The following is a 12454-nucleotide window of genomic DNA, read 5'->3' as shown; positions in this document are numbered from 1 at the left end:
TGCAATGCTTCACATCATGCTGCAGTGGCTAATCTGTCCCTGCTCATAGCATTTGAAATGATGCAAATTTTATTCCAAACAAAAGGGAAAGTAAGAGGCTCAGAGTATCTGAAAAATATGAGGCACAGAGTAACTCAGATTCTCTGTCTCTTCTGCTGATAAAGGCAGGTAGGGAAGGGGTGCCAGTAGGTTCCTCAGCATTGTCTTCCAACAAGCACTAAAATAGTCTTATGCTTTGTGCATAACTATTAAGCAAATTGCTTTTCATAGTTTTGTTCATACAGAAGATCAGAAGAATATCTGCCAAAATACCAATGTTGTTACATTATGTTTAAAGCTCAACATTTTACTTCTCACACTTCTGTAAGCACAATAATTGAAGACAGAGATGAAGGACCATATTGTGTGCCTGACAGTTATATTGTCTTACTCATAACAAGTTACAATGATCTATTTAAATTAACATTTAGTTAAAAAGCCCATCTATTAAAGAGAGAAAAGTCAGTTTCCTGAACACAGGTTTGCAAACTTGCTTCTCTCTGAAACCTCCTACTCAGCATCAGTCAGCCAAGCCCCTCGCTTTGCTGGGCTTGTATGGCAGGAACATCTCCTGCCCACATGCATGAGAAAGACACTAATTAGGGACTGTCCATTTTGATCTACAGAGATTACTTTGTTTTCCTCTTCTATCTTTGTAAATGGTGACATACCTGGCTGGTTACACAGATACTGGAAATAACTGATTAATCTATTGATCAGTGTTTAAAAGCAGGCAAAGAATACCTGAAACATGAGCTATGAAACCTTTTGTTGTGTGTTAACAAAAGATATAATCACTCTAAGAAAAGTAATTTTGGCATGAAGTATGATCTAAAGGGCAAAATAAAACAATTAACAAATAATGAGGCTCACTTCCAATTATTTCATCAATTACCCAAATGCCCCCAACAGAAGACCACAAAGAAAATATCTGGAAGAGAAAAGATAAAATTATTTTGCTAGAAAATAAGCATGCATCATTATTAATAAATAAATAAATAAACAACCAGAGTTCTTTTTATTTATTTAAAGGAAAAGCATGTCAACAGAACAGAAACAGGAGATATTTCTGATATTTAGGAAAGGATCAACAGCATTTCTCAGGAACTATGCCATTCAGATGCTGCCATACCTCTTTCCACAAGCCACAATATGGATGCTCTCCACCCAGTGCTTACTGTGTCCATCCTAAATACTCCTTTCCTAGATCTCAGACTAGAACACTATGGACATTGCTCTCCTTAGAGGTGCCAGTCCTTTTTCATGTCCCCTTTCATTGCCTTGCCATGCTGTCTGTCCCAGACATTCATTCTTGCCTCACACCCTTAGTAAATGCAGAGCTGCTTTATGACCACCAATGAACAGGACAACAAATCTAGAATTAAAATAACCACACAAAACCAGAATGAACAAAATCCAAACTGCCAACAAAAAGAATATCCATAAAAACCCAAACTTATGTCTCCAGTACCCCACTCTATCCCTTTCTCCATTAACTTTTCCTGTTGTCTTTCAGTCAAGCTGCTCTTCTCCCTTAATAGGCCCTGTCCAGAATATCATAATATAAATAAAACAAGACATTCTAACATTGAGAGCCATTTCTCTGTGTGCATGAAGCCTACAAGGTTTTCTTCCCACATTCGCCATGGGGTAAAATGTGCAGAGAACTCCTATACAAGAAAACAAAAGGTCTTTGGGGCAGGAGTGTCCTCTTCCTCTTATTCAGTTTGCCACCTCTACCCTCCAAGATTGCATAGCACCGGGTTTGAAAACCCTGCAAGCTGAGCATCAACTTGGCAGGCAGGTAGGAATAGCAAAGAACAGCACAGACATGATGTGCTATGGTTTTCTTCATTCTCTGAGCAACCCAAACAAAGCACCTGCCCCCTTCACGGGGCACTTCATGGGTAAGCCTCACTCCTTTCAGGGTAGCCACCAGTTCTATCTGCATTATCTTGCTGTAAGGATATTGGACTGATATTAAGGAGCTTATTTACAGTTACTGCTATTCTAAAGTGGGTTCCATTTGAGGCAATATTCTATCTTTAATCAGGACTAATTCTTCTATGAAAAGCATGGTGGAATATGCTCATTAGTATTAAACCTGTCACATTCATCAGCTGGAAACAATGCCCAAAGTCCCACTGTCGGTATTACCAAGCCATGAATCAGGGTAGGTAAGGATATAAAAATTGTGCTCCTTGATTAATTCATAAATGAAGATGGATAACTGAGGAGAAGTTGACATTAAACAAAGCAATCTTCAGGGAACATCCTGAGCTCCTGTCTGGTCTACTGGGAAATATTTTTCAGGACTCAAAAAAAGGTTGTTTATCAAGGTAAATATGTCAAGAAGGAGTTATTCAGGCGTAACCTGAAAACAATAAGGCTTTTAAAAACAACCTGCTTCAGGTATTGTGAGGACTCTTCCCCAGAGAAAAGTATTCAGGATGTCATACAAACAACAAATAGATGTAATCAAGTTGTTAAACAATAGAACAACAAACAAAAAGAAAAAGACAGAAAAGACAAGGACAGGTACACAATTGTGTTTAGAAACAAAAACATTGGTAAAGGCTGGGTCCAGCTGGCCTACCCTGGGACTTTCCTACCTATCTTCCTCTCTCCTTTCTGCTTTGGCAATTCCATCCCTCAAGCTTCTGTTCTTTGTCATATTGCTTTCCTTAGTAAAACGAGCAGCTACAGCTTTCCTAAAGCAGATTTTCGGCTAGTCAGAGCTGAGCAATTTTTGAATACCTGCTTCTTAATACTTTCATATTCTTCACTTTAGATACTCCTGTTAGGCCAGCTCAGAAGTTTGAGACAGGCAATGCAGGGTAATCAGACACGACACATGTAAAGCAAACACTTCTATTAGTGATTGTATTCATCAGTCAAATGCTGATACAAGGTTTGAAACCAACCCCCCAGAAATCATCACTTTTAATCACAGAATGGTTTGGATTAGAAGGGACCTTAAAGATCATCTAGTTCCAACCCCCCTGCCATGGGCAGGGACACCTTCCACTAGACCAGGCTGCTCAAAGCCTCATCTTGCCTTTGACTTCAACTCCAACAATGAGAGAGAACATTCCATGCAAATACCTAGGCCTGGTAACGTCATAGGTTTATACTCCTGGAAAATTTTTGCAGAAAAATTATTGACATAGAAAACTTTCTATAGAAAGCTTGCGAACTAATTGATTGTAACAGGGATAATGCAATATGCATTGCTACTTTCTCAGGGAATGTACAGGAATTAGGAAATCTTGGAGTAGACTCTGAATCAGAATGGCTGTGAATTTCAGAGCTGCCCAAAGGACATGCATCAGTGTGATGGTTCATTAAAACTTTTTACAGTAATAAGAAAAAGACTTCGGATTTGGCTAGGAGGGAGTGTGGAAACCTTTTTAATAGAAAGATCTTCCAACCCATCCTCCTAAATAAAGAGATTAAAAAAATCATTAGGGCTATGTCATGGATTAATTCTATCTGGCAACTCAGCACTGTGCAGCCAGTTGCTCACTCAGAATCAGGAATCAGAAAAGGGGTAAAATTAATGAGTTGAGATAAAAACAGTTTATTAGGACATCAAGAAAAGAGAAAATAGTAATTGTATTTATGATAAAAGACTAAAAAAACAATTGCTCACCACCCGTTGACCAATGCCCAGTCTGTCTGTGGTCACTACTTCCCGGCCAACTACCCCTAGGTTATATACTGTGTATGATGTCATATGGTATGGAATGTCCCTTTGACCAGTCTGGGTCAGCTGTCCTGGCTATCATCCCTCCCAGCTTCTGATGCACCTCCCCTCTGACAGAGCATGGAAAGCTGAAAAGCCATTGACTTACTGTAAGTATGAAGATGGCTTCCTTTCATCATCACATCCCATGTAGTTCAGATAGAAACCTGTAAGGATGATCTTCAGGGGTTGCCTTTGAGTTTTTCCTTTCTCCCTCTCAGACATCACATTTTAGAAACAGTCTTATCTCAAATTCAATCCATCCAAACATGACCTTTTCTAACTTAACAATTCCTCTTGTCTGTTTACCTTTTCTACAGCATTTAACAACTCCACTGACCTTTCTGTCTCTCAAGATTTCACATGAAAACAGGAAAGTAAATACTATACTAAAATTCTCAAGAAAACTACTTGGAAACATGAGAAAACACAATTCTCTCCATTTCCCACCATTATCAGAAACGCGTCAGAAAATATGTCACACTCTACTGCAGCCTCTTATGCCCTTTAGACAGACCGATATATTGTGGAATTTTGAAAGGTTTGCACCAAGAAATTAATATTAAAGTGTCACCATTAACACTTACCCTTATTTAGCAAGCCAAAAAGATCAGGTATACAGGAATTTTGTTATTCTTCTGACAAAAATAAAATTAAAAAATCATTCTCCTATTTAAAATTCATCTAGCTGTCATTTCTCATTCACAGTAGTTTTAACTGAGAAGAAACTGCTGCTTCTTCATCAGGACTTAAGGAAGTATCTGGCTCCCACCCACAAACATTAACCAATGTGCTGGATTAACCAATTAACCATTAACCAATGGCCGACACCTTCCTGGAGCACATGTGCCAGTGACTTGCCCGCGGCACCATAGAGGAGGGGAGGGGGATTTGTGAGAGCGGCTTCGTGGTATTTTGCTAGCCAGAGTTAAACCACGACAACCAATAATAGCTCTTGAAAAAAGTCTGTATTTGGTGGCTATGGTGGAGATTACTACAGCTTGCAGCTACAGATGGAATAAAATGGGTAGATATGATGGTATTATACTTTAGAAAGTAAGACGTTGGCCCTTGCTTCACTGGTCACTAATTTTTTTTGTTTGTTTCTGTTGTTTTTCCTCCAGTTCCTACCTTCTAAATGAAATTAGGAATTTAAGATTATACTGGTTCTTATCCAGTTACCCTCTCTTCCACCTCTTCTCTGGGATGTGTTTTATAAATAAGCTTCATTCTCTATATAGGATAGTTTCTTTTATAAACACCATGGCTTTCCTTTCTGATTATAGAGTTGGGGTTTTTGGGGGCATCTAATTAAATGTTTATAAACTGCTCCCAATTAATATCACCCTATTTAAATTGTCTTCCACCTGAACGGCTTTATAATTGCTTTCTAATTGCTAAGTTAGTCCTTTCAAAATACAGAGCAGATACTCATTAATGATCTGAACTATAGTGTACGTAACTCAAGTTGAAACCCATAACTTGGGTTTTGCATGATTCATACCTTATTAGAGCTGATCAATTAATTTTCCAGTTAGCCTCAGGGTTTTGCTGCAGAAATCAGATTGATACTGCATTGATTGTACTATAGTTTTTATAATACAGATCAATGAATATTAATCTAAATAAAACCAGCGAGTATTATTTTCCTACTTCTTTAAAATACTCATGAAACTGTGAGCTGAAAAGCAATATAGTTTGTGTAAATAAGAAAGGAGAAATTAGAATCATAGAATGGTTTGGGTTGGAAGGGACCTTAAAGACCATCTAGTTCCACCCCCCCTGCCATGGGCAGGGACACCTTCCCCTAGACCAGGTTGCTCAAAGCCTCATCCAGCCTGGCCTTGAAGATGGCCAGGGATGGGGCATCCACAACCTCTCTGAGGAATATCTTCCAGTACATCACCACCCTATCCAGGAAGAATTTTTTCCTGATATCCAATATAAATCTACCTCCTTTTAATTGAAACCCATTGTCCCTTGTCCTATCATAACAGACCCCTGTAAAAAGTCCCCCCACCCCAACTTCCTTGTAGCCCCTTCAGGTACTGGAAGGCTGCAATAAGGTCTCCCCGGAGCCTTCTCTTCTCCAGGCTGAACAAGCCCAACTCTCTCAGCCTTTCATCACAGGGGAGGTGCTCCAGCCCTCTGATCATCTTTGTGGTCTCCTCTGGATTTGTTCTAACCAGTCAATATCCTTCTTAAGGGGGGAGCCCCACAGCTGGACGCAGCACTCCAGGTGGGGTCTCACAAGAGCAGAGCAGAGAGGGAGAATCCCCTCCCTCGACCTGCTGGCCACACTTCTCCTGATACAGGCCAGGATACGGTTGGCTTTCTGGGCTGCCAGCACACACTGCTGGCTCATGTTCAGCTTTTCATCCACCAGTACCCCCAAGTCCTTCTCCTCAGAGCTGCTCACCATCCATTCTCCACTGAGCCTGTACTTGTGCTTGGGATTGCCCCGACCCAGGTGCAGGACCTTGCACTTGGCCTTGTTGAACTCCATGAGGTTGCCATGGCCCCATCTCCCCAGCCTGTCCAGGTCCCTCTGGATGGCATCCCTTCCCTCCAGCGTGTCAACTGCATCACACAGGTCCCAACACCAACCCCTGAGGAACGCTGCTTGTTACTGGTCTCCACTCAGACATTAAGCCATTGACCACCACTCTCTGAGTGCAACCATCCAGCCAGTATATACAAAAATATATATATTCATAGATATCAAATGTCTTCATTTCAAAAATGTCTATTTCAAAAATAGATTGAAAAAATTTCTGAAGATATTTCTAGCAATCACTTTTGTCTGTGAATGGTGAACTAGAGAAAATATATACTAAGACAGAACTACATTTTTTCTATATAGACAATTATAAAATTTATCTAGTCTAAACTACACAGTTATGAAGTAGACCAAAGTTCTCATAATATCAGAGTTTCAGAATATTCTGTAGCGTTTCTGACAAGAGTATGTGATGGATCCATTTTTTTATTTTTTAAGTAAAAATTTTCCTTTGCACAGATTTGCTTCAAATATTTATACACACACACTCACAAAACAAAAGAACTACAAGAATCGTAAGGCTCATTCTAGTGCACTTCTCCCTTATGGTGTTAAAGGATAGAGAACCTCAAAAAAACAATGCCACATACTAGGAGATGAGTAACTGCCATATTTTCAGTTTGCAAACAAACTTTTTGTCAACAGCCTAGCCCGACAAACAGATTAATTTCATGATAAACTCCAATTCTTGCTGATGACCATCCGAGATGATACCAAAAGAATTTTTAAAGTAAGGTGGATATCAAAGCCTGATTGCTTGCTCTTCAGACAAACACTATGGATAAATCCACAGTGTGATATGAAATTTCATAGAGATATACATTTCAGAATTTCTTAGCCTGTCTGCAGCAGATGAAAGTGTATTTTTAAACAATGAATGGAACACAATATACATGAGCACAGCATGATGCATTTTTCTGAGGTGCACTTTTACTTCAATAATCAGAATATATTTGGTATGAATGAATAGAGGCAATAAACCTTGCCTCCTGTCAAAGGGTGTTGTCTAAAACCTTGAAGCTCCATATTTCATCTACAACCAGTGGTGTTTAGTGGGTGTTTCTGAGGGCCTTCAAATGGAGACCCAGGCAAGAGATGCTTCCCCACTTCTCTTTTGGTCCCTAACAGTACTACATTATCCATCATTCTCTTTGTGTGAGAAAATAAAGTAGCATGTATTTTCTTGACATGGAAAAGATTGATCTTTTGCCTGATCATCTAAAGGACAAAAAACCTTTTCCTCCAAGAACATAAAAATGAGGTCCAGGCTGAAACCCACCAGAATTGCCACTGAAGTTACAAATGTTATGTATCAGGCAAGGTCAACAAGTGGAATACTTTTCCTGAAATCAAACTGGAGTGATGCCAGATAGAGTCTTGAGGTCAAATGGAAAGTGAGCAAGAACAAACCCATTTTACTAGCTAGAGCACATGGAAAGCATAACTGATTTCAGAGCTAGCTTTCAGCATGCTTGGTCACGTTATAGGAGAATCTACTAGAACTGAAAGGTTAAAAAAAAAAAAAAAAAGGGGCAAAAAATTTTCATTGAGACACATTTGGATTTTGATTATCCCCGTGTTCGATGCTGAGGTTCAGAATCTTACTACACTGCAGAATGTAGAGTTCCTTTTATTAATTTTTCTGATCAATTGATTTCTCCTGTTTGGTTATTTTTTGAGACTATAACTTTGTTTGAAAGACTATATAGTTCAGGCTTTCTTGACCTAATACTTCTGCTGCCATTTCTTACACTATAGGGACTAAAAGTGTATGCTCGTGTCAGCTGAGCTTTTCACACAGATTTGATTTATATCAGACACCTGTTTGTGGTCTTTGTCGCAACATGCTCCTGAGTGCAAGTTAAACATTTCTATTCAACTGAGTGCTCATCAATGTTATGTGAATATTATTTTTTGTTTGTTTTGCTCTCCCTTGCCACAGTCACTTTGCATAATGAGATGTGGCACTACTACAAGTTCGAACCCCAGCTTATGGACTACATGAAAGAAACTGTCACTTGTAATCACTATCAGTAAGGGGCCTTTTTTCTGTGTTATGAATAATGATAGCATTTTAGTTGCCTGTTTCTATTATTCACAGACCTGGTAGCTTAAGGTTGTGCTAGTGCAATTCATGATAATGCCTAGAGATATCTAGAGAATTCCATTCAAGAAAAAACTCCATGATTATTTATTTGTCAGTAATTCACTCAAATACAGAGGCAAAGAGTAATCTCATGGAGAAAAAGAATAATTGTTTTCTTTTTTTTTTTCCCCTCAGGGTTGTAATAAGTCTCTTATACCAAATACTATCTTCACAACAATCTAACTTATGCTTTATGTTGCTAACTAAACTATAAGGAGATTATTAGTAAATAAAAAGAGGAAATACACAGCTTTCAGCTCATCATGAAGTTTCTCAACATCCTGGCTTTGTCTAGGGCAATTGCTCAATTATGCATTTAGGATTGGTAGCAAGCCAACTATTTGTCCCTTAAGCTGAATAGGCACTTTGGAAAACTCCACCCCTCATAACAAATGAGTTTTCAGAAATAGCCATTCTCCTTTGAGCAGACCAACTGGAACAGTCCCAAACTTAATACATCCCTGTAGAGACTAGGGCAGGGGAAATGCAGAGAGAGGAGAAAACCAGCAAGAAAACTACATAAAGGAGAGCAACTATTAAAAAAAAAAAAACTTCAGAGAAAGTCAGAAGATAACATGCCAGATAAAGGAGGCAGAAAGACAGTAAAATACTGCAGGATAGTGCAGCACAAAAAGCTATCAGGTTGTAAGTTGGCTATCAGGTAGTTTGTGTGCACCACAATGCCTGTCTACTTCCACTCTGAGATTGGGTTTGCAGTTTCCTATATCTCTGGCAACATTTTACTCTTCAGACTGAAATATTCAACTTTGAACTCTTCTTTTTGAGTCTGTATCCATACTTTGGGACTTTTTTCTTATATCTTGTTGACTATGAGAAAAATAACAGGAAGAGAGTATAACATCGTGAGCCTTATTTCATTCAGTTAAAATTAGGCTCTGAATAAAATAAGCTTCTAACTTCTTTGTTATTAAGATTTTAGCCTTCTACTGAGCGGACAAAATGTCAGACTTTTGCAAGAAGGGAACTGGTATATATTTGCACCTTTATCCATCCTTATAAAACATCAGCAACTTACAAGCAACTTATAAAGAAGGTTTACACTCACACGTGCGCAGCACACACTTCTTAAAGAGACCTCTGATTTTATTCATACACAGTATGCTCCAGCTTCTCTGCATATTCCTAGAGTGTTCCCCCTCCATCTTATGAATGTTCCAACTCAGGCTCGTGGAGACCAAAGAGGCCCTTGTCAATGGCCTGTGTTGGATCCATGGAGACCCTCCATCAATGGTCTCTCTCTGCTGATGCCAATCACTGAACATCAGAAAAAGGATGCACTTTCCACAGTTTCCCTCATGATGCTCTGGCTGCATACGTGAAGAGTCTGTCTAATGAACGAGATGGAAGTATGTAGAAGGATTAAGTTGCAGGCATCAAAGAGCAAGGGCTATAGAGACAGCAACTGGTGAACTCAGAAAGAAAAGACAGGAAAGGAGGCATGTACAGAAGTGAAAGAAATATGAGACAAATGACTGCACAATAGTAAACCCATCTCTAGCTAGATAATTAGATCCAACTTCTAACTGAGTTTGCATTCAAAATTCCTGAGAATGCCTATTTGTCAACTGATAATAAACAGCTGAAGCATATGTTACATCACCTCTAGGGGCTTGCTGCTTTTTTTTTTTTCTCCCTTCTCTAAATTAAAGGAACAGCTACATTCCATGGATCTAAATATCTTAATTTGTTATGTATTATGAAATTCCAAAGAAATATTTCTCCTATTAACTCTCCCATCTCTTATCTAGAACTTTGTACATTATTGTTAAAGCAGCCTAGAGATAAAATCCTAAAATCTTTGTCTAGCAGGAAAAATTACTGCATCATTTAACAGTAGCTTTTGCAAAAAAAAAAAAAAAAAAAAGTGGATCAGTAGCTTTTGAAAAAAAATTGCAATTATTTGGCCCATCTTAGCAACTAGACCAGAAGAAGTTTGCATAAACAAATTTTCTCTTATGGTTTTCCAAAGTTTGGCTGCTTAGGGTTTTGATCTTAACAAGTTGCATATGTCATTTCTTAGACTATGAAGGTGAACTGAGTGATTAACTACAAATTCCTTTTCAACTTTCGGTTTAGTGTCCACAAAGAACAATGTCTTTGGCTCACAGTCAAACAGGCAGTCTGGAAATTGCATTAAATAGTCAGCTTTCTGAAATATGGGTTCATCCAAATTCAATTTCTAAAATCTAATATGGCCTTGTCTCTCAGCTTCTTAAAAAAAACCCTAATGAAATCTTACAGTAGAAGCAGTAGAGTGCTGCAGAATGAAGTCATTACAGTTTTCAGGCTAAGATGCAGATTTAAAAGATTCATTCACAATGCAGATTAAATCCCCACCTCATGTTTACACTACTCTTGGAGATTTTTACACTAAAAATGCAATATATTAACTGCTGGTTTTCTTTTTATCTTCTTTTTTTTTTTTCCCCCTTCTGAGGGTATAGAGAAGTGAAGCTGTACATGATGCTAAATTCTGTATATTTTTACTGTTCCGTGGATCAATATTCCTACTCTGCTTTCATGCCCCACTTTCTTCCCTTACTAGCAAAACAGACCTTAATATTTGGCCAATGCAATAATTTGCATCAATGAAAATTATTTACTGTAGAAGGAAGAAAGCATTGAAAAGCTACCTACTAATTAACATGGCTCAAATAGTGAAGTAGGGTTACCAGTCTCAAGAGGAAGATGGTAGCAGAAAGGCAGTAGGATGGTCTTGATCACTGCTGATCCATGGCAGGGTAGGCACTAAGTAGGCTCCACTGTGCTGCAGTGAAATCAGACCCAGTCCTGGCAGACATCTGTTGCAGAAGGAGGAATGAAACTGCACGTCACAGGTGAAAGATAATGAATGGTGAAGCTAACGGCCACGTCCTTTCCTTTCCACAGATCTATACTTGGACCTCAGCATTTTCTTCTCTATGATAAAACACACAAAATCCCCAGAGAACTATGCTGAACAATTACACACATGATCAAAAGTCTATGGATGGCCCTTTGAACTAAGGAAAGGTATGGAAGAGTCCCTGTGAATGACTGAAACAGATAATTATTTAAGTTAAGCACAGCACTGAGACTAATTAGGAAGAAACTCGAAGGGATAGACGGTGACTTGAGCTTGATAGACCAATGGTGGTTTTTATTGGCTGATGTCTCTCAATTACAAGCTTACAGTTTCTAGGCAGCAAAATCTGGTCACATGTAATAGCCATTTCCCTAGCATCTAGTAAGACAGAAAACACAGATAACAGGTACAGGCAGAGATTTGCTTATGAAAGATACAATTTCAGCTGCAATGCAGAGCTGGTATAGTTTATGGTTTTAAATCTGTGTCTGTTCAGGATGGTGATCTATTTGCTAGTTTTTCATACAGTATCCTTTATTTTGTTCCAGCACTGCTATAATATTCTTTCAAAATGCTTTAAACAATCATTTAACAACACCAGGGTATATTTATTGGCCTAACAGCTCACCTGAAGAACATCTTCCAAAGCTATCTATAGATGAATTTCATGTCACTGAATTGTCTGAATAACTGGTAATAACATACCATAACTAATAATAACATGCCAACCTACAGTGTAGCCAGAAAGAAACCACTGAAATTACATGTTCTAAATATACTCTCAAATAAAAAATTTAAAAAAGAAAAAAAAATGTGGAAAGTCAAATAACTAAAGACATAAAGAACTAACTAAAATGTGACTGGCAGCACAGTTCAAATACTAGAGGATAAGCTGCAAAATTAAAAGAAGAAAAATGTAATGGCAGAAAAGAAAATCATTGTCATAATAAAATTTGCATTTATATAAAATTCACATTCAGACTGAGCATGTGAATTTTAAATTCCTTGTAGAATATCGCACAAGAGGTGCTCTTCGGGAACTATTCTTTCTGGTATCATGGGGCAAAGATCTCAGTAGTTAGTAGCTGTGATCACTGG

The sequence above is a fragment of the Eurypyga helias genome, unplaced genomic scaffold, assembly GCF_000690775.1.
Source record: "Eurypyga helias isolate BGI_N326 unplaced genomic scaffold, ASM69077v1 scaffold2280, whole genome shotgun sequence".
NCBI classification, from domain to species: Eukaryota; Metazoa; Chordata; class Aves; order Eurypygiformes; family Eurypygidae; genus Eurypyga; species Eurypyga helias.
The sequence above is the reverse complement of the archived record's forward strand: the minus strand, read 5'-3'. Positions refer to the sequence as shown.